Source organism: Megalops cyprinoides, chromosome 12, assembly GCF_013368585.1.
Source record: "Megalops cyprinoides isolate fMegCyp1 chromosome 12, fMegCyp1.pri, whole genome shotgun sequence".
NCBI classification, from domain to species: domain Eukaryota; kingdom Metazoa; phylum Chordata; class Actinopteri; order Elopiformes; family Megalopidae; genus Megalops; species Megalops cyprinoides.
The window spans coordinates 22471170-22494581 of NC_050594.1; positions in this window are offsets into that span (position 1 = coordinate 22471170).

Here is a 23412-nt window from a genome sequence, read left to right on the forward strand (position 1 = left end):
TGTGCTAACACTTGGTAGGGCCTATACGGTACGCATGGTAGTGCTGGGATCTGGGGTAAAGTGCATGTGGTAACAAAAAAATATGACTTTGATATACCAGGTTAGATAGACTTTGACAGGTTATCCAATCAGGACCAGCTGACAGCTTTATGTGGTGAAGAAATATTCCATCATGAATCGTATTGTATAATTGGACAGGACTGATACACTGCTATATTGGTGCAAAAATGAGATCCAAAGGTGTTTCAAAGTTTCTTTAGTCAGAGAGAACTCTGCTTTTTGAGCATTCGAGTGCATGACTGCATAGACATGCTTATCAAACTTTTTCTTTTCTTCCTTTCTTATGACAGATATAAACCAAGCTTGGATGGTGTTTCTCAGAAAAACAACCAGTGCTTGCTGCAGCTGTTTCAGCATATACTCTAAAAACTTGCGTGTGTTTTTTTGAACATATTAAACACAAACCATGTACAAGTCCAGTACAAGCTTTTTTGTGAGTCCTGGGTCATTTAGTCCCAACAGGCAAGTCCAACAAGACACTTCTCCTGGGTTTATATAATTCAATAATCCATTCTGCCATTGATGCCCTGTGAATAATTTATTTATAGACTGTTTTTACTGAGATTTAAATAAAAGTCAGTGCCAGAACAGAGAAATCCAAAAATGTTTGGAATCTTATAATTACTAACTGCGTTAATTAGTGCAATACTTTTATTTAGTTACTTTTTGATTCATGTAATGTCTGTATGCTTTAAAATGTTTTAAGGTTGTAAAGATGACCAAAAATGGAGAACTAATTAGTAATAACAAAATATTCCATTGTTCTTTAGATGTCTTATGGTAGCCAGTTACACAGAATAATCTGACGGAACGTTCAGTCTTCTGTCCAGGGCTCCTTCATTCACCTATGGGTTGACATTAAACTCAATTAATTTGTGAAATTATTTTAGTTTTAGCAGTGAGGAGAAGAATGGAAGAACAAAATCTGGATTCTGCTCTACAGTCATATCAGCCAGCACCAAAAAACTTGATGCCACAGATAGTCTAAAAACAGTTTAAGATTCTGCAAAACTTAAGAAAATTATTAGGTTTCTATGAAGTAATGCAGCAGAGTAGTGAATCTTGAAGTAGCCGTATATGACCAGTCCCATTAAATGGCTGACACACATCTGCATGGAGTAGAATTTTTTTTTATCAGTTTCTGAATTGCTTGAATACAGAACCGTGTTAAATGTTTTTGCAGTTATGAATGAGCTGTGGGATGTACACAGCTATGGGCAATGAAGGAAGCTGATCATTGCTACAATACTATAGTAAAAACAGTCATCTATTAGATATTAAAATTTGGCAATTCATTGAGTTACAGCAATTTCTTGTATTTATTTTTTGTATTTTTTAGCTAATGGCTAAATGTAGTGTTAGTTACTTTGCTGAACTGCTGGCAGATGAAATCCATATTTTAATTATTTATCATAACACATTAGATTGATACCACCAATTGATATGAAACACAACTACATGCAGTTGTAGCAGTTCATTATGTATTCAGTTAGTGCTGAATTCTAACCTCCCTGTTCAAGGACCAGCAGACAAAGCCATGACTGTTCTATCACACTCACATACCTATGTAGTAGTGGTAACACAGCAGCTGATGCAGTTCGCAATCTCTGTGGTGAACTTTGGTGGCGAACTGGAGGTGAGCTGCTACAATAACACCCAGATTGGGCGTTATCACCCCATGTTTTTATCACCATATAAAGAGAGGAACTGGTTTGATGGGACCTCAGCACCCACAGTGTGGAGCCATCTTACAATCTGCCAGACCACTCAAGGAGTCAGAGCCGCTTAATCTCTTAACCAAACAAAAAAGCAATTACACAGGCAGATAAATAGGGCAAAGCATCTTGCAAGAAGAGAAGCCATGGTGTGAGAGTGTCGCTCTTTAAACCAGAGCCACTTTGTGTTCAAAGGAAAGTATTCAAGGCTTAGCACCAGCCAGTCAGGAACACAGAGGAAATATTGATATCATAAATGGTGAGGGTATCTTAAGGCACTCTGCAAAGCCAACAGCGAGTGTTGCTGAAGTAGTCGTGATTTAAATAAACATAAAATGGAAAAGAGGATGACATGCTTATGAAATGTGCATGAAGATGAATAAAATACGGATACGTTCATGGGTTAATTCATGCTTTGGTCTCATGTTCTGTGGTGGCGGATTACCTGAAGGTGAGACGTGGTGAAATACACTGCTAATGGCGCTGACATCATTCGTCATCCAAGTAATAAAAAGTGAGAACTTTTCTCCCTGTTTCGAAAAGTTCATGGACTTGAGATGCTAAATTATGCATTTTGGAAGCATTATAAAATCAAGAGGTAATAACTTTTTCAAGGGCTGTCAAATGTACACTTGCGCACGCATACACACACACACACACACACACACACACACACACACACACACACACACACACACACACACACTCAGAAATTTCATGTGAGAAAATAGTATTTGTAGCAGACAGATGCTAGTGGTTTATGCAATGAAGCACCCTACATAACATCTGAGTCAAGTAGTAGTCACAAATTATTACATTTACTATTCATTTAATCATGCCATTTTGTGTGGTTCAGTAAAGTAGGAAGATTCCTATCAAATAGATATTTGGGAACAAGAGATTTCTCAGAAGTCGTATCTGAGGAAAAGGATGCGGTCTTCGCCCACCTCGTGGCAGCCTCAGATTGCAGTGAAACCTCCAATCATTGTTTCCTTATTAAGAGAGAGGAAGAAGGAAAAGGATGAAGGCTTGGGCATGGCAGTGTTTTTGAGGCGCACATCAGTAAAAGGCTGTCTAGTTTCCTGTTGGTCATGCCGCTTGCCAGCCAGAGATATAAGCATTTTATCACTGTCGGTGTGGCTTTTCCTTATCCCTCATCTGAAAATGAATATTAATAATCTCTTGGGTCTTTTTTTCTGTGGTGTCCCTTCACATGAGTAAATTGTAATTGCAATGTTTTTGAATAAGAGGCAGCCGGCGAGTTGTGAACAGCGTGCTATTACAGCACTCTACATGGGGGCCCTTTGTTTTAATCTTTTTATTCCAAAGTCAGTTCTTTTTCTTCTCCGGTGAAACACTGGGGATATGATTGGCAGGTTGCTGTTTTTTGCATGTAAAATGTTATTGTCTTTTAACTGTAATTGTTTAGGGAAGTTGGCAGATGAATTGTTCTATGGAACTGCACCGTTTGTGAATTCTGTTGGTATTTGCTGTGTGGGCAATCGTAATTCATGCAAACCCAATAGCCAATGGGAGGTTGAGTAGTCTTGGACATTTATTTACGTATGTATGAACTGCCTGTACTGAATATTCTCAGACTTTTTCCAGGGATTACAGAAAAAAAAAACTTTATTATTCACACGTTTTAATAAACCGGGACATCTCACATCGGTGTAAAAATGAAATTATGAAGACGTGGACAGCTGTGCTTCACTTGAGATGAAAATCAGCCAAAAAACACGTCAAAGAGTGAGAAATCTGACCTAAAATTAGACGAAAAACTTGTGAGGCAAAAAAAAAAAAAAAATGGAAGCAGCACGTCCACCCTGCTCACTAACTGTAAATCAGATCCCGTGCAGTGGCAGAATGACTCAGGCCTACACCTCAGGAAGCTGCTTCCTGGAGTCAAAAGTGCAGAGATATTTATACAATAACACTGTTCCATTCCGGCATCCTTGTGCCACACTGCTGCGCCACTGCCAGACTCACTGTAATGTTGTAATGTGTAATTAAAAGTGGTATATGGGAATCGACAAATGTGAATCAAGCGAAGCTCGTGTGAAAAGGGTAAAAACGTTGATGTATTCTCCAACCATATTTTCGGCCCGTAGTATGGAGGTGAAAGCTTTCGGATGAGTTCAAAGCCACTTGTGTGCGCCAGTCACGGGCATATATTAATTCCAAGAAATACCTGATAATCAGAGGCACTATAGTGACATCTGTGATTGTGGAGTGAAATGGCCCAATCGGTCAGCCAATCACATGCGAGGCTTTGATAAGAAATGCTGAAAGTGGATTTGCGACACTGTCAATAACGTATCAGAGTGAGCAGGGATCCTCCCGTCTCTGCAGAAACAATGCCGGGGCCCCTCTTCCTTCATCAAGACAGGAATTAATCACACCATTCTGGAGTAACTCTTTACAAGCGAACATATTCGCAGACCAAGTGCTGTATCTCCTCTGCCTCATTTGCCTCCATTACTGAGGGCTTTACCTGCCAGATTGATGTCAAAGCCGGGCCTCACTGTCAGACGGAAGTAATGATAGTCACAGTCTAATTTTTTTCTTAAGGAAACAGGCTCTTGTTCAATTAAGGATAAAGAGATGGGGGAGAAATAGTTTCCACATCACAGGTAGTTAAGATATATGTGCGGTCCATTTTACTTGCTAGCGGGAACATCAAGCAGCATATTTACTATAGAAAAGTGCCTGGCTTCAAGCCCATGCATTATTTGCCACGTAGAATTTAGTATTCATGTGACTGTGTGTGTCGGGGGGTAATTTAAGTCCGAATAATCATTTTCCACCAGTTCACGATATGGAGCAGTCTATTATAATGAGTTGTAATACAGGCCTAGGGAGGTTAGTGAACAACACTGTCTCATAGAGTCATAATGATGTACAAGCTAAAAATGAAATATAAAGATGTTTTACAAAGAATCGCTTCAAGCTTGCGGCAATTTACGGCACCTTACCCTTTGGTAAATATGAAAGAACAACTTAACGCAAGCCTTGTATCAAAGATACTTGGAAAGAGTCCATATTGCTTCAGGGGTTAGCAGTCTGCATTACACATATTTGATTTTCATGTGAATATTTTTATTACACATTTATGTGGCGTATATCACATCGTTGGCCATTCACAACAGAACAAATTCAAACAGATTAAAAATTATTTATTTGCAAGAGACAGATTTTTCTTCTGGTGCATAAACTGAAGTAATTGTTTATTTGAAATCAAAATAATCAACTTTTTGGATTTTGCCTACTATTTATTATTTTTTATTTTTTTCTGGTGCATAAACTGAAGTAATGGTTTATTTGAAATCAAAATAATCAGGCTTTTGGGTTTGTTTGCTTTTGAGTTCACCTACTTTGGGGTTGCTTACTATACATTCTTAACTAAAGGAGAGACAAATGACAAGTGCTGATGTGAACTGATGCAATGGCATGGTCTCTGTGGAAGAGGAGCACAAGTTTCCATTGAGGACGCAGATTAAAAGCGCACGTTGGTTCGTAAAGGTTCCTGCAGGGTTTGCTGCTGGGGGGAGCAGTGGAGCTGGGGCCGGGGGAACATGGCTGTTCTGGGTCAGTGGCGAGATGGGAGAGATGAGTTGATTAGCATACTCTCTCAGTCGCTGTGTCTTAAACAGACTCGGCCGTGGCACACTGCAGCTTTTGTTGTCCTATTATTCCGCTGAATGATTGAGATAATAGCTTAGGCTTTCTTTTTTTTTCCCCCATCCACCTTAAAAAGTCTTCTAGTCGTTACTGAGCCCAATCACAAATGCTCATCTCTAATTTTTTCTCTAAGTTTGTTTTGCAATAAATTTACTGTCCCCATGCATGTGTTTTCTTTTTGAAATGTTTCTATTCATTTTTTTTTTATTCATATGGATTGCTGCAAATATTGTAGCATTGTTCCTCCTCTGAATAAAGCTCCTTAGAAATAGCTTTGTTTGCAAACAAATCAAAATTTGAATTCATTTTTTGAAATTTTTCCTTGGCACATGGTTAAATGGGTTTTTGCTGTTGTTTTAATGTGGAAAAATTTACTGGTAAGAGAAATTTTAGGTGGTAAGCGAAATTTCTGTATTCTGTTTAAATCTAGCTTCAATACTGAAGCAAGCTCATTACTTGGGAAAAGTGGTAAATGCAAAAGTATTAGTAGTTTTGGGGCAAAGTACTGTCCCAGATCAACCTAAAGTTAAAGAGGTTATCAGTGGAAGGGAGCATTTCTCCACAGAATTGAGACCTACTCCAATGCATTTTGTATCTTGGGGCATTAGTGTTATCTTCACAATCAGCACTGACCTCACTCAGCCACTGAAACAAAGCATCGCTCTTTTGTCCTTCTGCCCACTCTTTTACACACATGACAGACCTGGCAGGACTGTAAGGGAATAAATGCTCTGTGTGTCTTGCAAAAGTAATGATAACACTGACAACGAAATAATGGCTGTTTGTCGTTTGTGTTCTAAAAGACATAGCTTCAGAGGTAACCTGGCACAATGGAATGGCAGTTCATTAGAACTGGCTGTGCGGCTGCATTTTATTTACTTGATGTATATGCACAGAAAAAAAGGATGAAAGTTCAAGCATTTTTAACACTGCTCTTTACTCGTCCAGGTCAAAGGAGGCCAGACTCAGACGTCCACTGGACTGTTCAAGCCGTACAAAGCGGCTGGCCTTTCTTTTTTTCCCCTGCTGACCTCTCTCACCCCGTACTTAAAGCAAGGTGCGGACACGCCGTGACACGGATTTGATGCAATATCACGATGTCAGCTTGCTGAAGGCGGCCATGCTCCCCCTTGCTCTAATGGCCTCAGAGACACTGTAGACAATCTTCCTGGGGACAGACTAAATCCTATCAGCTCCCCATAGCGCCACAGCTGACAATGTCAAAGCTAGCTTGACCTTCTGCCGAGCTGCACGGAGAAGCCCAATTGCCTTTAAGGACGTTTTTTTTTTCCTCTCCTTCCTCTCTCCATGCCCAACATGGAGAGTTAGTCTCTGTGATTTGGCGCGTTCCTTACATAAATGGCTGGTGCGCGTCTGGAGGGGTGGGTGGGGGGGACAGGGGAGGGACTCTGTCGTGCCGGCCTCTGAAGAAGTCCTGCTCAGGCACAGTTTAAACCGGGGCTCTCCAGAGCTGCTCTTTTTTGTCTCTTAATTTGCAGACAGCCACCGTCGAACAGAGACGTCGAGAGACACTCACCACCAGGCGAGTTGTATAAATAGAATGCTCTCGGGAGCGGTGCTCTGCATTGACGGGAGCCTGTTGAAGAAATAGTCATCAATCTGTTCCTCCTTCTTCCCTCCGTCCCTTAGTGCCCGAGCAGCCCTGCTTCTGATTTATCATTAGTAGTTTTGGTAATGTAATTTAACTCCAGATTACTCCGTCTGGAAGATGCATTCCTCCAGGAGACCCAAACCTCTTTACTGTAAGACTCTGTCTGATAATGCTAAGATAATGACATTACAAAACAGCTTTTACTGTTATTAATTCCGCCATCTTTGCAACAAACGCTGAAAATAGAATTTAAGACCAGACTGCATCTGTTTGCGGGTTTAAACGAAAGGTTCTTTGGGTGCAGCCTGCCCTGAGCCACCAGTCCCCCCCTCACCCCACCACTTGTATTATCACCGTTAGCCTTTGTATAAAACCAAATAATGAGATTGAGGGAGATCAAAGTAAAGGGAGCTTAAATTCAGCCACACGTTTACAATCTGGTTCCCTCCTGCAAGTTGATGAGGTCCAAGAATTGTGTCTTGCCCTAATGATATACTTTTTAGAAATGTAGTGTTTAATGTTATTAGTACTATTTAAAATACTGTCAAATGCTGTTTTATTTTCAGTTGTGCGCTTTAATGAAGAACTCAGTATTTCAGATTTGCAGTTTGTAATCGCAAGAATAATGTCAACATGTAACCTATACTATAGTTTAAAATATAATTTAGGTTGATTAGCTTAATTCCAGGGGAGATTAGTCCTTTATTTGGTAAAGAGGCAAAATCAAAATGCTGACTGCACAATGTGTTGACTTTGCAATTTCATGACAGCAGGGGTTCAGTGTTTGGTGTGAATACTGTAGATAACAGAAGCTTGCAGTGTTGTAGGGATTCTTGTCATCTGCTTTTTAAAACAGACATTTGAGAATGAGGGACAATAATAACCATTACGCAGTGGTATGACTGGTCTGATGTTGTGGCACACACGTTCATGCCATGCCTTGAGCCAAAAGAGGTCACTCAGAGGTCGGAGATGAGGAGTCAGCTGAGGACAGGTGTGGGGCGTCAGGGATGCAGATAGCACCGCAGACAACAAGACCTCCCCGTGACCTGCTCCTACAATTAGGTCTGGCTTAAATCGCTGGCTTACCTTATCTCCTAGAGCAGTTCTCTACACTCACCGAGGCGACTGGAAAGTGTCAGTCATTGAAAACATGCAACGTCTTCAACGGCTGAGGGATGAGGGATGGTGAAAGCTGATGACAGTCATCAAGTTGTTTGTGGTTTTTTTGTTTTTATTCTTCCACAATTGGAGGGAGATTTTCAGAGAGCTAAGAGTTTTGGCGCATTGCACTGCATACAATACAACAAATAACACCGATGTAAAACAAGGGAGGTAGAGAGAGAGGGAGAGAGAGTGAATGAGAAGAAGAGGAAGATCTAGCAGCGGAGGAGATGTGCGGAGATGATGATAATTATGAGAGGAACTGGAGCCCCTCTGATTTCTCCGTGCTGAGATGTAACAGCTCCGCCGCTTTCTCTCTCATTGCCACCTTGTGCCCGGAGCCTCCTTATATGGAGAGCTCTAATGATACACATTGTAAACTCCTTGTAAGCACCACCTTCGGATGCCACTAAAAGCGACCCTTAAAACTGTAATGGGGTTATATCACTCCAAGTGGTAGAAGAAGTGTGAAAAACAATTTATAACTCTTTGTTCTTCTGTTTAGTGCTTTGGCGCCGTTCCGTTTCATGGGGAACCTTGTAATTTTTTTTGCTGACCGACTTCCGGAGATTGAGGACGTCTTTATTAGGCAATGCCAGGTTCAACAGAGGAGGTCCACGAGGCTCGTCATTAGCAGGCTGTGTATTTCTGTAAAACAGTGACCAGATGCCTCAGGGCCTGCGTGCGAGAAGCGGAAAGCTGTTCTCGTGTTGGTAATCTATTATCGGAGGAAAGTAACACAACACCAGCTATAACTAATATAAGCGATCTAAGTCACCAATAATAAAGGATCAGGTAACAAATTAAGTAGGTTACTGCATGCAATACTCAATCACAAAAGCATCTCATTTTCAAGATAATAAACAATGTACCTTTTGTTGTAATTCTTCTAATTTTTCCAACTTTGTATATTTTGTAACTATGAAAAAGTAAAGATGTCCAGGATTGAGTTTTCTGAGTCTGTTTCCAGCTGTCCATGATCTGTGTCCTCTAAAAAGACAATTGTGAAATACTCTGTAGCAGGGACCCATGGATTTGGAAGTTAATAATAAAGAATACAATAGGGAGGGTTTTCTGTGCAGTCAGAGTCATTAAATTCAGCTTCAACTTTTTAAAACTGCAAAGCAGTGTCGTTGTATTTCACATGTGCATCCTTCCTGCTCCGAAACTCGCTCATTATATAAGCAAGTTTAATACTTAATAAAGCAGAACATTTAGAATTCCATTCCCACACACCGAAACCGGTAATGGCGAAGATTATTTGGAAGAATGGAAACGAGCAACCGTGGGCATTAGAAGCCGGAGAAATTATAGCTTTTCCCTCAGATAAGTGCCAGGGCCGTTAATCGGCCCAGAAATAGACGGGACCAAGAGCGGCGAACGCGGCTCGGCTGCACCAGAAAGCCGTCCGCTCGTCTGGGGAGACATGGCGCTGAAAAGCTCCGCACTATCAGCCAACATTCCCATGCATTTGCTTTAAGATATTTATTCAATTTCACAACACAGGGGCCCGGCGTATGGTAATCCTCTAAATGGCTGCATACACCTTCCATGTTATGCTCTCCTTATTAAAATATGTAGATTAATTTGCGACCAGTTCTGCGAGTGATTAACTGGTGGATTGGGTGCTCGAGATTCAGCTCATATTTGTAATCTTCTAAATTTAACAGCGAGTGAGAGCTTGTCAATTAAATGGAATGAAATGATGTGAGAATAAGACTCATCTTCATCTTCTTGTTTTACGCTTGAGCGAGTGCGGAGTTATCATTTACAGGGCCTCCACATAATTGGCAGGAAAGTTTTGTTGAGGGTTTCAGATATGGAATGAATTTGTATTCTTCTCCACGACAGCAGTTCAATGTGATTTGCGAAAGTATGTGAGCTATGTCAATTACAGCCAGAGCTGGAAAAAGGAAAATCTTTTTGGACGAAGAAGGCATTATTACAGGACTAGTATAAAATAAGCTGATATGAAATTTTACACTATTTTAAGGATGGTTGATGTGCTCATTTTAATGTGAATTTTTAAAAAATAATTTGGACTTTATCGTCAGATTCCATTTATAATATTTCAAAGCAAAGTAAAGCAAGCATTTCCTATATTTTTAATGTTTTCACAACTATTTATATGTTTTTCTATTCTATTTCCTATCTGCTATAAGCTTTGGTAACAGACGCACAGCACAACACAATAGCAGCAATAGTTTTGATACATTTTAAGATTAAAAATAGAAACATTAAAAATAGATGCTCACTTTCCCTATCAAGTTGTTTATAACCAGGATACCCTGATTTTAGTGTTGGAGATAATACTTCATGTAGTATGTAGTAGTAGCATTACATACTACTTTGAAACTTGTAATATTATATACACTAATCCATAAAATGACAAGAAGACACAGAAAGAAACAGCATACTTTATATTATTCACAGTACATCATTTGACAATGTTGATAGTTTAAAGTGGAGCACACACAAGCACAGCTACCACACCAGCATCCCGAAACAGTGCAACTAGAGAGCTGCGTAGTTGCATATTTAAGGCACTTATGTTTCCAACAGTGTGAATACTTTCAATCAGAATAGTGTTTTTGAAAGATTACAGGGATTGGTGTGCACTTTACACAGTCATATATCAGTTAAGCATTTCAAAAGAACCATTAAAAACTAAATACATTGTACACAAAAATTCTGCTGTACAAACGCATCACTGAAAAAGTGTGTCACTCCCCCTCTGCCTGTGATAGATGCTGTGTCTCAGATGATTCTGTCTTTAAGAGAATATCTTGTGCTTATGAAGGTGTCTGGCAGCTCCACAATGATGTGATCAGTCAAACTACAATAAAAAGATGCACACCTGCCTCAAGTGTATTATGACAGTATTTCAGAGAAGTACAGTTAACAGTGATGTTCATCTTAAATTTGACTAAAACACTCTATTTTTCATTGGTGCAGGTAATTTGATTTTAATTTCTGGACTTCTATTTACAACAGCTGTGTAGATAAAACACTAACATACAGTCATAAGATTATCCTTGCATAGACAGAGAATCACCATAATCTATTACTCCTTATGAAAGGCACATTATCACATTAGAGCTGCACCACCGAAGGTTGCACTGTATTTAACAGGTATTAACCATACTCATTTGGCTATACAAACCAGTATTTTTGTAGCTATAAAAGACACCGAAGCTGTCTGTAATAATGCAAGCATATCTGACTAAATTCAAGAGTAATGGTCTTCACGTCTTAGCAACTATCCTTGATAAATATAATTGAACGCTGAACCTATGTAGCATGCCATGGTCATTTCTACTTACTTCACTGCCACAGCACCTAAAGTACTGTGCAATACAACATGGTTGGTACATTACAAAAACACAATCCTGGTTTTAATATACTGTTTTAAAGTCCCTCACACTGACTGTTAGGTTATAATCCAATCACATAAGCTTGGTTTAAATACCACATGTCCTACCCCCCCCCCCCCTCACCTCCCCCTCCCCCCTTCCCAAAGTGCAGGGGATACACATAAGCAGACTAGTCGTTTGTGGGGTCCTGAAAAATATACATCGTATGATGATTCGGTAAAGATTATTTTAAGGAAGTTTCGTCTTTGTTGACTGTACAATACCATACTATCATACAGTACTTTTCCCATGACATACTTTCAAAGCTAACAAAAAATATTTGGATGACGATCCAGTGTGACAGCAGATTCCATTTCATTTTTGGGTCATAGTCAGAATTCAGTACAGTCAAACGGCAAAACTTTCAGGTTTACAAAAGAGAGTGATTCGATCACTGACTTAGTGGTAAGGAGCAGCGCTCATAACCAAAACGTTACTTGTTGTATTCCCAGGTGGGCCACTGCTGCTGTACCCCTGGGCAAAGTACTAAACCCGAATTGCCTCAGTAAATATCCGGCTGTATAAATGGATAACATGTAAAAATTGTAAACTGTGTAAGTCGCTCTGGATAAAAGTGTCTGCGAAGCGAAATGTGATTCAGGTCTGAAGTAATTAATGCAAGCGTGTGAATGTGAATTTGAAGTCATCAACATAATAATGTGATGCTCGAGGAGGCAGTCCCTCGGGTAGAGTTTACTGATATAAACTGTTTATTTCTGAATCCACAGACTTTGCCACAAGGTTTGCCAAGCACATAAATCACCCTTTTCTCTCTCAATACAGCAAAGTTACCTCAAAGTTACAACATAGTAAAATTCAGTATAGCATCCATAAACATTATAAGCTCAAGTGTTCTCAATTCCTGTTTAAATGCAGCGTTTGTTTTGCTTCTCTTTAGTTTTAGAAAATAAAAATAGTTTAGAAAAGAAATAAACGTTTTCCCTCACACTGAATAACAATGTATAAAAAAATGAATCTCTGCAGAAAAATGATCAATAATATCTGATGCAGGTCAAAGATGTGCCTCATTTCTTCTGTGTCTGTGTATGCTTTGTAAAGTATTTATAGCTCTCTTTCTGTCTTTTCCTCTGCTCAGCTACCCCTGGATTTGTTTTGTCTTTCTAACACCGCCATGGAGAATCTTAAAAACTACAACTTTTCAACAGCGCTCTGTATATTGACTATGGCTCTGTGGCCATCGGATTCCACCCCTCTTTTATCAGTTGTTCAGTTATTGCTGCGCGCCTCTGTCACAGAACGAGGCGACCTTTACTCCTCGTTTCCACATTGCCAACTCCTCTGTCGGCTCGAGGCATTCACAGAGAGCAGGATGAGCAGAAAGACGTCCATAATGAGCTCCACACACAGACTCTTTTGTCATTAAATACAATCAAGTGATGTAAGTTAATTAACTCGGATACAATAGGCAGCAATGGAGCTGCGGTCGAGATTTTGTCATTCACATTTTACCGAATTGAATTAAGTCTATTGTCAGCGACGATGGAGAGCTGTACTGGCAGTACTGTAAGTCTCTTGAGGTCATTTTGGCTTCTAAAATATGTTCACATTGATCTCAAATCTCTCCTTCAACCCTCCTCTATTCAGCTAGCAAGCGGCTCGATTGGTAAAGCTTCCCCTTTGTGTTTTTAACAAAGTGTCTTTGGTTTTGGAGGGACACGTCATAATCATGTGTTTGTTCCATTAGTGCTCTAAATTGAATTCTATAATATTATAATTGTATAATTTGAAAATGATGAAAAATGATTTATGGGTGTTCAACAGATAAGGACTGTAGATAAGTTCTCCACAAAGTTAAGCAGTACCAGCATGTACTCATTGCAGTCTGTGGAAGTTTTTTCGTCGGTTAGCTGCTGATATTACACGCAGGTTCATTATACTGTATTCTTATAAATTCTCGAAACAAGGAAGTAGGGTTAGGACTCAATCAGACTTGAGGTTATTACAGAAGTTAGCCACCGGTCTATAAATTTACACCCAGCAGCTGAAGACCGTTTGGTAGCATTGTTGTATAGTGGTCAGGGAAACCACACCCGACAGCTGCAAGATGACCTCATTCATAGCGCTGAGTAAGGTACTTTACTGTACTTCTTTCCCAAAAAAGGAGAGTTCTAACCAATTAAATTTAGTTCATTGTCGATGACTGAAATCAAAATGCTAACCCAAAGTTGCTGAAAGTCTTCCTCCTTGGCAGGGGGTGCCCCTCATTTCCCCCCCTCCCTGCCCCCACTGCCAGCATCCAAGCCCAAACGACACATTCTGATTAGATTGGCCTGGACCCCGTTCCTGGTCACTGCTGAGTGAGACAGGATTAGAGTTGGGTCATGACATTTGGCACAACACCCAACTGGAAGCAGGGTTAATTTAGCAGTGGTGGGTCAAGAGGTTGCCTCCGACCATGAGGGTCTCCGACAGAGTGCTCCTCTGCCTGGCTGACACTCGCAGATGCTGGGTCGTTTAATCACTTCTCTCTCAGATCAGTCTTACAGAACTTGGTGTATTTCTGAAGTTTTTTTGTTTTTGATTGACATGTAAAACAGATTATTTGACATGGAACTATGTATGTAAACTTCCTGAAAATAAGTGAATTGAAGAACAATAACCTCCATGGAAATGAATGCTGAGATGGACACGTGAATGGTAGACACAGACTGACTTACAGATGTGTTCACACTGAAATATAGGAAATAGAAAGGGATGGATTTTTGTCTCCTGCTCATATGACAGGCTGCTGGCTTATGAGTTATAAACTCTTACTTTAGAGTGTGTGTGCATGTGTGTGTGTACTTGTTTGTGGGTGTGTGTGCTTTAGCAGGAGGTTCTTCAATACAGTGCTAAAAACACTGTTACACACACACACCTATATATATATATATATATATATATATATATATAAATTGCTGTCCAGTTTTCATAATACCCCAAGTTTTCCCCCCCCGGTCTTAGACAGATTATCCTGCCTAATTGGACTTTAGCTCCAGTGAAGGGAGAGAGGGAAGGAGAGAGGAGAGAGACAGGGTGCGGATGGGGGGGGAATGGTGGGGGTGCAGGCAGGCCACTCCAGTCCTTCAGTCACTTCCTTTTGCTTGACTGGGCTGCTTACCCAGGCAGAAACCGCAGCCGTTGTCATGTTGGAGTGTGCTAATTAGGCTCCAGTCTAATTTTCGAGGATGCTCTACTGCCCTTTAAATGGCGATTTAAAATTCAAAGTGATGGTAATTGTACAAAGGCATGCTGATCTAGTAATCACCCCGGGGTTTAGCTTCGCATTTTTTTCCCCTCGTCTGTTTTTATTGTCTAGACCTTTTGCGCCGTATGAAGAGGTCTTAAGTGGCCGTGCAACAATGCCCCCCGCGCATGTGTCCCTCTTGTTTTAATCCCCCCTCAACAGGACTAAGGGACGGCGTGTCACAGTGGCCAGGGCTTCACAAGCAGCAGGTCCAAATTAAATGTCAAAATAAGTGTCGACTTCAGGAAAAGAAGCAGTGGTGTATCATTTTAAATAGGAGCCCGGGGGTGATGGTCTAGGACTCCGACTCAACAAGAAAGGACGAAAACGAAAAGAATATTCAGCATATTTTCAGTCACACAGAAAAAAATGTCGGTGTGTGTTTCATACAGTGATTTATGTTGTCCCTTACCACCATATACAATTTCCTTTCAATTAAGTGGCAATCAGAACTGTTTACATTAAATGTCATAATTTTTTTATTTCTTTTAAGCGTTTATTGTTGGGATTGTTTGATAGATGCATCTGGTATTACACAAAAGGAAGACCAGAGACCAATTACTGTTTAGAAGCAAAATAATTAAAAACACTTTTCAGTGAAATTATGTCAGTCCAAGAGCCAACTCCAAGAATGATTAACCTCCTTTTAAACTTCATTTTTTTGGCTTAATTCCCAGACGAAGGTTCAATGATAAAAGATTGATGATTCGGTGCTCACCAGATTAGAAATGCAGCTGGCTTTGAATTCTCAGTTATTTTGCAGAAATAATAAAAAAAAACACTTTGATCTCCCGTTGCCTACTTAATGAGCGTTATTGAATACAATACAGTAAAAGGCAAGGACAGGATTGCGTCGGAGACATTTTGGAAGCACAAAATAATGCTGTGATAGTTTCCCTTAAAGTCTCCGGGATGGCCATGATAAAAATGCAAGAACGAACATTCCCTCTCAGCATTCATCCAATGATGTCCAATGACAATTTTTTCCTACCTATTTCTTTAATTCTTTTATGTTTTTGTTTTTAAGAAAGTGATTGCATTGTACACAGAAACGTGGAAAATGCCAGTGTTGTTTCATGTTATTACTTTTGTTCCTGCATAGCTTACTTTGTCAGGTGGCTTTATTTGTTCTTGAAAGGGATTCCTTGAAGTGACTGGGGGTGTCAGCCCTGTGATGTTCATCTCCTCAATTGTCTTTGCACTTGAAGGAAATGTGGGGAAGTGTGACTTTTCAGCCGTCACAATATTGATACTGTACGATGGGTGTCTCGGACAGCTCCAGCCTCTTATCTTTCCTGACAGTCAGCACGACACTTGAATGATAACAGTTGTGACACCACAAATAAAAAAAGAAGATAACAAAAGTTGGTGAATTCACTAAAAGAGGAAAAGAAGTGAATGTATGCAAGTGTATAGTTGAAAAGCACTGCAATTTACAATCTATAAAATAAAAACAAGCAGAGGACTCTGGTGTTGGCTCTCTCTCTTTTTTAGGACTTAACATGATGATACTATGGGCTATTCAAGGAAAGAGCTTGGTCTCCACCCGTATTGTCCTTTTGTGAGTGGAGAAAGGCACCAGGCAGGATGTTTGGGGGTGTGTAACAAAGGGCACAATGGATTGTCTCAAAGACACCTTGGAGTCACAGATCCATCAGTCAGGCAGGAAGCTGGTAAGCAGGTGCCTGTCCACAATGACCAAAGCTCGGCGCGCACACATCTGCCAGCACTGTCAGCTTCCTGCCTTTCAAAAGGGCCTGTGTGATAGATGGGTCTATTGGATCATTTCTCGTCCACATTGAGCCTCTGTACAGCCCTTTTGCAATAGCCCGGTGTCCGGCCGGCTCGCCGTTGTTGGGGAGCTCAATGAGTTTAAAGTCAGTTAAGACTGATGAGGGAGTCAATATCTTTTGAGGCACGGTTTTCTAAGTCGAGCTGTGAGAAGATTCGAAAGATTAAAGAATCTGAAAACACTTAATGGTGAAATACAGACGCAGAGCTTTTGTTTTTGGGCTAAGCTGCCACTGCTCCTTTCAAGCAAGGGTATTCATTTTTGTATTGTTTGCCAAGCAGGCTCAAATTAAATGACTGCATATTTAACATTTAACAAAACTCTTTTCCTCAGCCATTTCATCTTCCTGAACAAAATTGGTGACAGCACACATGGTAGACCCGTCAGGCAGTGTTCGATTTCTCCTGGTCAGGCATGCTGGCATGACCTTGTGACATAAATGATAATACTGTGAGTGAGAGAGCTCTTACGTGTTGTATGTAATGGAGTGAATGTCTGACCCCTTTAAATTGACTTTATTGACTCTGAATGCACTTCTTTGTAGGATACTAGTTCTCTCTGTTAGAGTTTTAAAAAAGGCATTCGCCACCTGGCTTAGGGCCAGGTCCCATGAATCTGAATAGTAAAAGAATGGAATGGTATCCAGCAGTCCTTGTGAAGTGTTCTCCTTCCATTTACCCAAACTAGAAAAACATTGTTCGTGTGGTTTGTTCTCTTTTCCTCAAGGCATTCCTAAGGGCTTAATAATGAACAGAAAATGACAGTTGAAAAGGAGTTATGCTACCATTACTGCTTATACTTTTTCATTAAGTTCACAAGTGGGTATTTGGGTAATTGTATTATGAATACCAAATAAAAAGAGATGTTTTCATCCAGTAACAAGCACTTTCTCTCAAAACCAAGAGGACTTTAAATGTTTGAGTAGAAATCGTCAGCAGCTAGTTTAAAAAGTCCAAAAAATCAATAGAATTAAACACAAAAAATCGGTTTATGCTGTGTTTGTAAACTATTCAAGATCACTGGATCATTTCCTTGTGTACCTTATATTTACTGAGGCTGAAATGATGCGGGGAAAATATTGAGAACATTGCTGAAAAAGCTGTCAGGGATTTGACATGAGAATGAGGGGTTTGTTTGGACATATTGTTTGTCTAAAAGAGCGGCAAACGAATGAGGCGGTCTCTGTATGAATGACAAGGTGAGAATGGCCCTTCCACAGTCGTGATCATGCACCGTTCAATCTTATTTCTCTTCGGACAGCTGTGCTTGCTTCACATTCTGCGTGACTGCAGACCCAGTTCCAAAGAATAGCCCACCAACATGCGAGAAGTCAACTGCATTTTATAGCTGAGAATTAGAATGTCAGCGTGAATACTCTAATGAAGGTAGCTGTGGTAAATTTGGTAAATAAACAAAACAATGTCAATTTCATCAAAACGGCTCCTCTCTCCAAGAAGACATTAACGACTTTGAAAGCCTGCTTTGATAAACTGCTTTGAGTTTCCTGTATGACTGTATTAACTTCAGGTGAAACAAATGAGATGTTTTACAACTAGTTGTACATTTTATTTTTTTTTTTCTACTTTTTCTCTTTAGCTACCAGTTGAATAATAAAATATATCTAGAGGAGGAGTATCACAATACACACTTCCTTTGCTTAATATAGATGGTGAAAAAAATGTCCTCAGAATCTATATGGTAGATACCCTCCCTGTTTACAAGCTACAAGCTTGTCTCTCCTAATCGCATTTTCTTTTTTTGTGTGCGTGCCCTGGTCAAGGTTTTCTTTTTGCTTTATTTCTCCCACAGGAAAGACCTCAAAATACACGGTCACTTATCAGGAGGAAGAAGGTGAAGGGCAGGACATTCTTTTTTTTCATGTCAGATTTACAAAGATTACTTACATCATTATCCTATTAGCTGCAGAGAAAATGTGACCGCTTAAGATGGAGTTCTAAAAAACAGTTATCCAAAACCTTTTTCCTTTTTTGATACCTTTGAGACCTTACATCTCCTCCACCCTAATTTTTTTTTTTTAATTCAGCTCAGGGGGCTGTACTTATCTTATGAGAGCCCAGGAGTATGAAGGTCATAAACTGAGACAACAAGTGCCTCTTTATCCTCCCAATATGTATTGTTCTATGAACTGCAAGATTGCTAAGTTTAGAGTGTTAGCTAATTTACCAGCACCTGTGGCCACTCCTACAGTCAAATTTCTTCATGTTGAAATTTATGAAATTTATGGATGTCTTACATGCAAAGAGCAAATCTCCAACTTCCCCAGAATGTTCTCTTGAAGGTGTTCACAACTCAGACCTCCAGGCTAACTACAAACACAAATTCCACTTACAGAAGATCTACAAAAGAGGTTGCTAATTTAGCGGTTGCGCTTTCAAAATGTGCAAGCGCTCACAAGAGACATCCGCTTGCTTTGCTAGGCTTTCCTCTGGGCGCTGGCAGGCAGGAGGTCGGAGCCATATAGGAAAGATGTGGCCCAGCTGTCAGCCGAGCCTGGTTCCCAGCAGGGAGTTCAGCGACTACATCCGCATGTCAGGTAAGTTCCAGCAGTGTGAGGGCGATACCCCGGGGAGGGGAGGTGGTAAAACCAGAAGGGCCTTGCCGTATCCCTTTGCACATGCAACCATCTGCGTCCCCCTGCCCAGCTGGCTACCTTTGATTTGACCAAATTTGGGCTAAAATAAAAGCGATGACTGAGGCCTTCCACCCAGACCGAGGAGTTTGAGGGGCGCTATCAAGGTTAAAGCCCCATTCATAGAGGGGTGTGTGTCTGCTTGTCTGTGTGTGTGTGTGTGTGTGTGTGTGTGTGTAAAGACTCTCAGGAAAAAATGTAAGGGATGAATTACCACTGCACCATAGTGTTCAACTGAGCAGACATCAGTGGAAGCTATCTGGTTGAAACTATGAAAACGCATACAATGGCTTTGTTTGTACGTTAAATGAAATCGACCCTAAAATATCCCCATGCTGTATGATGAATTGTGTACAGTTTCGTGCTTTGCAACCGCTATTTATGTCTCAGACACTTAAAACAGGGACATAAAAAGCTCATTGAAAAACATACACTCTCTAATTGATGGGTATCTTTCAATCAGATGCAAATGGAGACTCTGGGTCAAATTAAATTGAAACCAGAATGGTTAGAATTACATGTACACAGCACGTTATGGAGTCATGCCAAGGCTCCACAATCACAGTGATTTAACCACAATTTAAACTGAATGACCAATTCAACAATTAATCCATGTGTGTGAATATATTCAGTTTCTTCCAGTTTTGAGGGGTAAATTTATTCTCTGAAATATATCATGTGAATAATTAAAAAGCATTGATTAAGCAGTGAGATAATATTCAATTAAGGTGCCTCATTAAAATTCCACATACAGTCATCAATGGCTCATTAATGTAACTAATTAATTACTTAGATTCAGAATAATAATTCATTTACTTTGAATTAAGAAAATGTTTTTTGGCAAAGTTAGAGGTGATTAGTCTTTTACATAAACAAAATATTTTGAATCTAAGATCTATGAAGAGAACCTAAGATCTATGCCCTGAATATAAAACTATGATATGAGTTCTGGGCTTGTTGTAGTATTATGGACTGGTTTCAAATACATACAGTATTGTTTATGTTAGTGTGTAGTGTGCTGTGTGATGTAGGCGTTTCACCCCATTCCAAATCACAAGACTATCACCAGTTAGCAAACTGAAAGGATGGGTGAGAGAGAGGGAGAGAAAGAGAGATACAGAGAGAGAGGGAAAGAAAGAGAGAGAGAGATTGCTAATACTGCCCTATGTGTGATCAGGGGTGAGAACCCCACCCACCCGCCACCACAGCCACCTCCACCCCACCCCTGGTGTGATTCCTCACCCCACAACATGAACAATCCCCGCTCTGATCCAGCAGCCTAGGCGGCTTGCAGAAATAACATTAGTTATCTCCTCTCCTCTCAGTCGCGTCCGTGTTTAATCACACAGGGCCCGACAGGACGGGCCCATTTTTCTGAGGAAATAATCACTGTCTGCGGAGTCTTATATGCCCTGGTCACATGTATTAATTCTGCCTTCCCATACCCCCGTGTTATCTGCTCCAAAGCCGCTCTCTCATGGGACCTGTGCGCTTTTCACCCCCTTTAATCCATCCGGAGAAATTGTAAACTGAATGTAAATGGATCCAATGATGAAATATGTGTCCGTGTATAACACGCGCTCTATTGTTGTGCTTTATGCATACCAGTTATAGATTACACGTATAACGTCCACGATAGCATCAATGGATTGAATTACAAATACTGTAGATCATCGTGCATGTGAATTATTAAATGATAAAATGTATGTTTTTGTAGCATGTATTTTCATAGATTTTTTCATAGTATTTTCAAACCCATTGACGTTATGTTTTATGAGGTCTCTTTGTGCATATTTATGTTTGTTACACAGAGGTTTCATTTATTTTTTTGTTCATTAAGCTACCTAAATAAAGAAGTTAAAAAGTGCAGTTTACAGGTATTTTCAGAGAATTTTTAGCGCTATGGCAGCACTTCAGCCACATTAAAACAGATGGCATTCAAATGCAGTCAAGATGAAAATAATTCAAAAATCTTCTTTCTTTTTATTTGATAATAATCAGCAAGGAGAATTGAGAGGAATATAATATTTATTTTACATTCTCTCAGATTGTGGATGCTTTCCCTGATCGTTTTCTCACAAGCTGTCAGGTTAGACTAAAAGACTGGCGTAATGCACTGTCTGGGCTGGTCCTGTATATGAAATATTATTTTTTTTTTTCAGTGGAATCAGTGTGGCCGTGCCCTCTTCCCGTGTATTTCTTATCTGTAGCAAACATGTTTTCAGTGCACAAAAAGGTCAAGTTGCATGTTCAGATCATAAATCGGCACATGCACATTTGCAGAAATAGGCTCCATGTATTGATCAATAACAAAAACTTTGTTACATGTTACTTGAGAAAAGTTACTGGAGGAAACAGTTGAGCTGCATTTATTTTAAATGCTGTCACTTTAGTGCCTGATTGTTATTGGCAAAATTGTTAGTTTTTGATATTAATACTTTGAGAGAGAGAGAAATATTAAACACATTTGTGTGAACTGGCAAATGAATGTAACATCTGCTTTGCAATTTGGTCTTTGGTATGCTGTAAGCATTGTTGCAATGTATCTGATGTAACAGTGAAGATTTACCTCAAAATGGTACCACAACCCAATCACTTTGATGTAACACTAGTACCAAATAAATGCATTGCATACCTAAATGATCTATTTGATCATTTGTATGTATGGACGTATGACCTGTACATAGGAATGGCCTTTTTCAACGCTTTTGTGAGTGAGAGGTGTTATGAGAGGCACCAGAGGATTTGTCATTGTGGTTTATTTCTGTAGGACTCCCCAGCACGGCTTATCTCTGTGGGCTGTGTAGGTATTGGGTATGCCCCTCTACCAGTAACTTGGCAAGATGGGGCACTTACTATTCCAAAGTCCTAAACCAAAGGAATTGCTCTTTTTTGGTTCAGTTTAGATTTTTTCGTTTTTATTCTTTTGCTGTTGTTCACTTAAGAGGTAAGGTTGACATTCTACTGATTTGTCAGAACTGACACAAGAAGTTTTGCACATGTCACTTCCTGTCAGTGTAAGTGAGAGATAAACATCAGTACAGTGATATGCTTTCTGTTCTTTAGTAATTATTACAGCCCCTTGTCCTGAAATAAGATGTGAAGCTTCTCCAACTTCTGGTGAGTGTTATTAAGGCTATCTTGTTATTTTAGGCATGTCTCCGCAGTGCGCATATAAATGAAAAAAAGATGTTGCCGGCTTGAAAATGTCACTGTCGCCTAAAATATTGCTGTCAGACATACGTCACTCTCCCAGGTGCTGGATGAAATGTAACAATCTCAGGACCATATGTCTGTTTTAGCAGTTTGTCATAAATATTTCACACACTTCATTATATGTGACTATGCATAGAAATGTATTTGTATTGCATTCTATTGTAAGTATCAGCTTGTTTTGTGTAAATTTGATTTGATACTGTAAAATACTGTGTCCTTATCTTGAAGTTACAACGGTTTTGGATAAAATTGCTACTCCCAACATCTGTAAAACTATGTATAGCCGAGCAGTATGTTCTCACTCTTGATGACCACCTATATTATTGTGCTAGACTGAGGCTTGGATAAATTCAACTCTGACTGAATATCAATTAAATATCCCCCTGTCTGTCAGACTCCTCATATAATTACAGTGTCATTACAATTTGAAATTGAATATTTTGACCTGATTCCAGAGTGAAGAAGGATCTGACTTCTTTATACCTCTTTGTACTGTTTTGATGATGATGATCTTGCATGTGAGTATATGTTGTTTTTTTTTTTTTGCTTTTTTTGTGGGGGTGTGGGGAGTGAAGGGTAGGGGGGGGAGGGTTGAAAAGGAAACAAATGTAATAAAAAAGGAAGAGAGAGAGAGGGACAATAGGTAGAGAAGACTGAAGGGAGCCTAATTGGCTGGAAGGGACTGACCAGCACATTTGTCCAGCAGTCATAATTATAAAAATCAAGTGCTGGGTTAATCTGCGTGGCATCAACTTTTAATGGAAATGTTGCAAATGAGGCTCACAAATGAGTAATAATTTCCAGCCACATGCGGCGGCGTGTCTCAGCGTGGGAGTGCAAGAAATGGGGAAAGTTTTCAAGC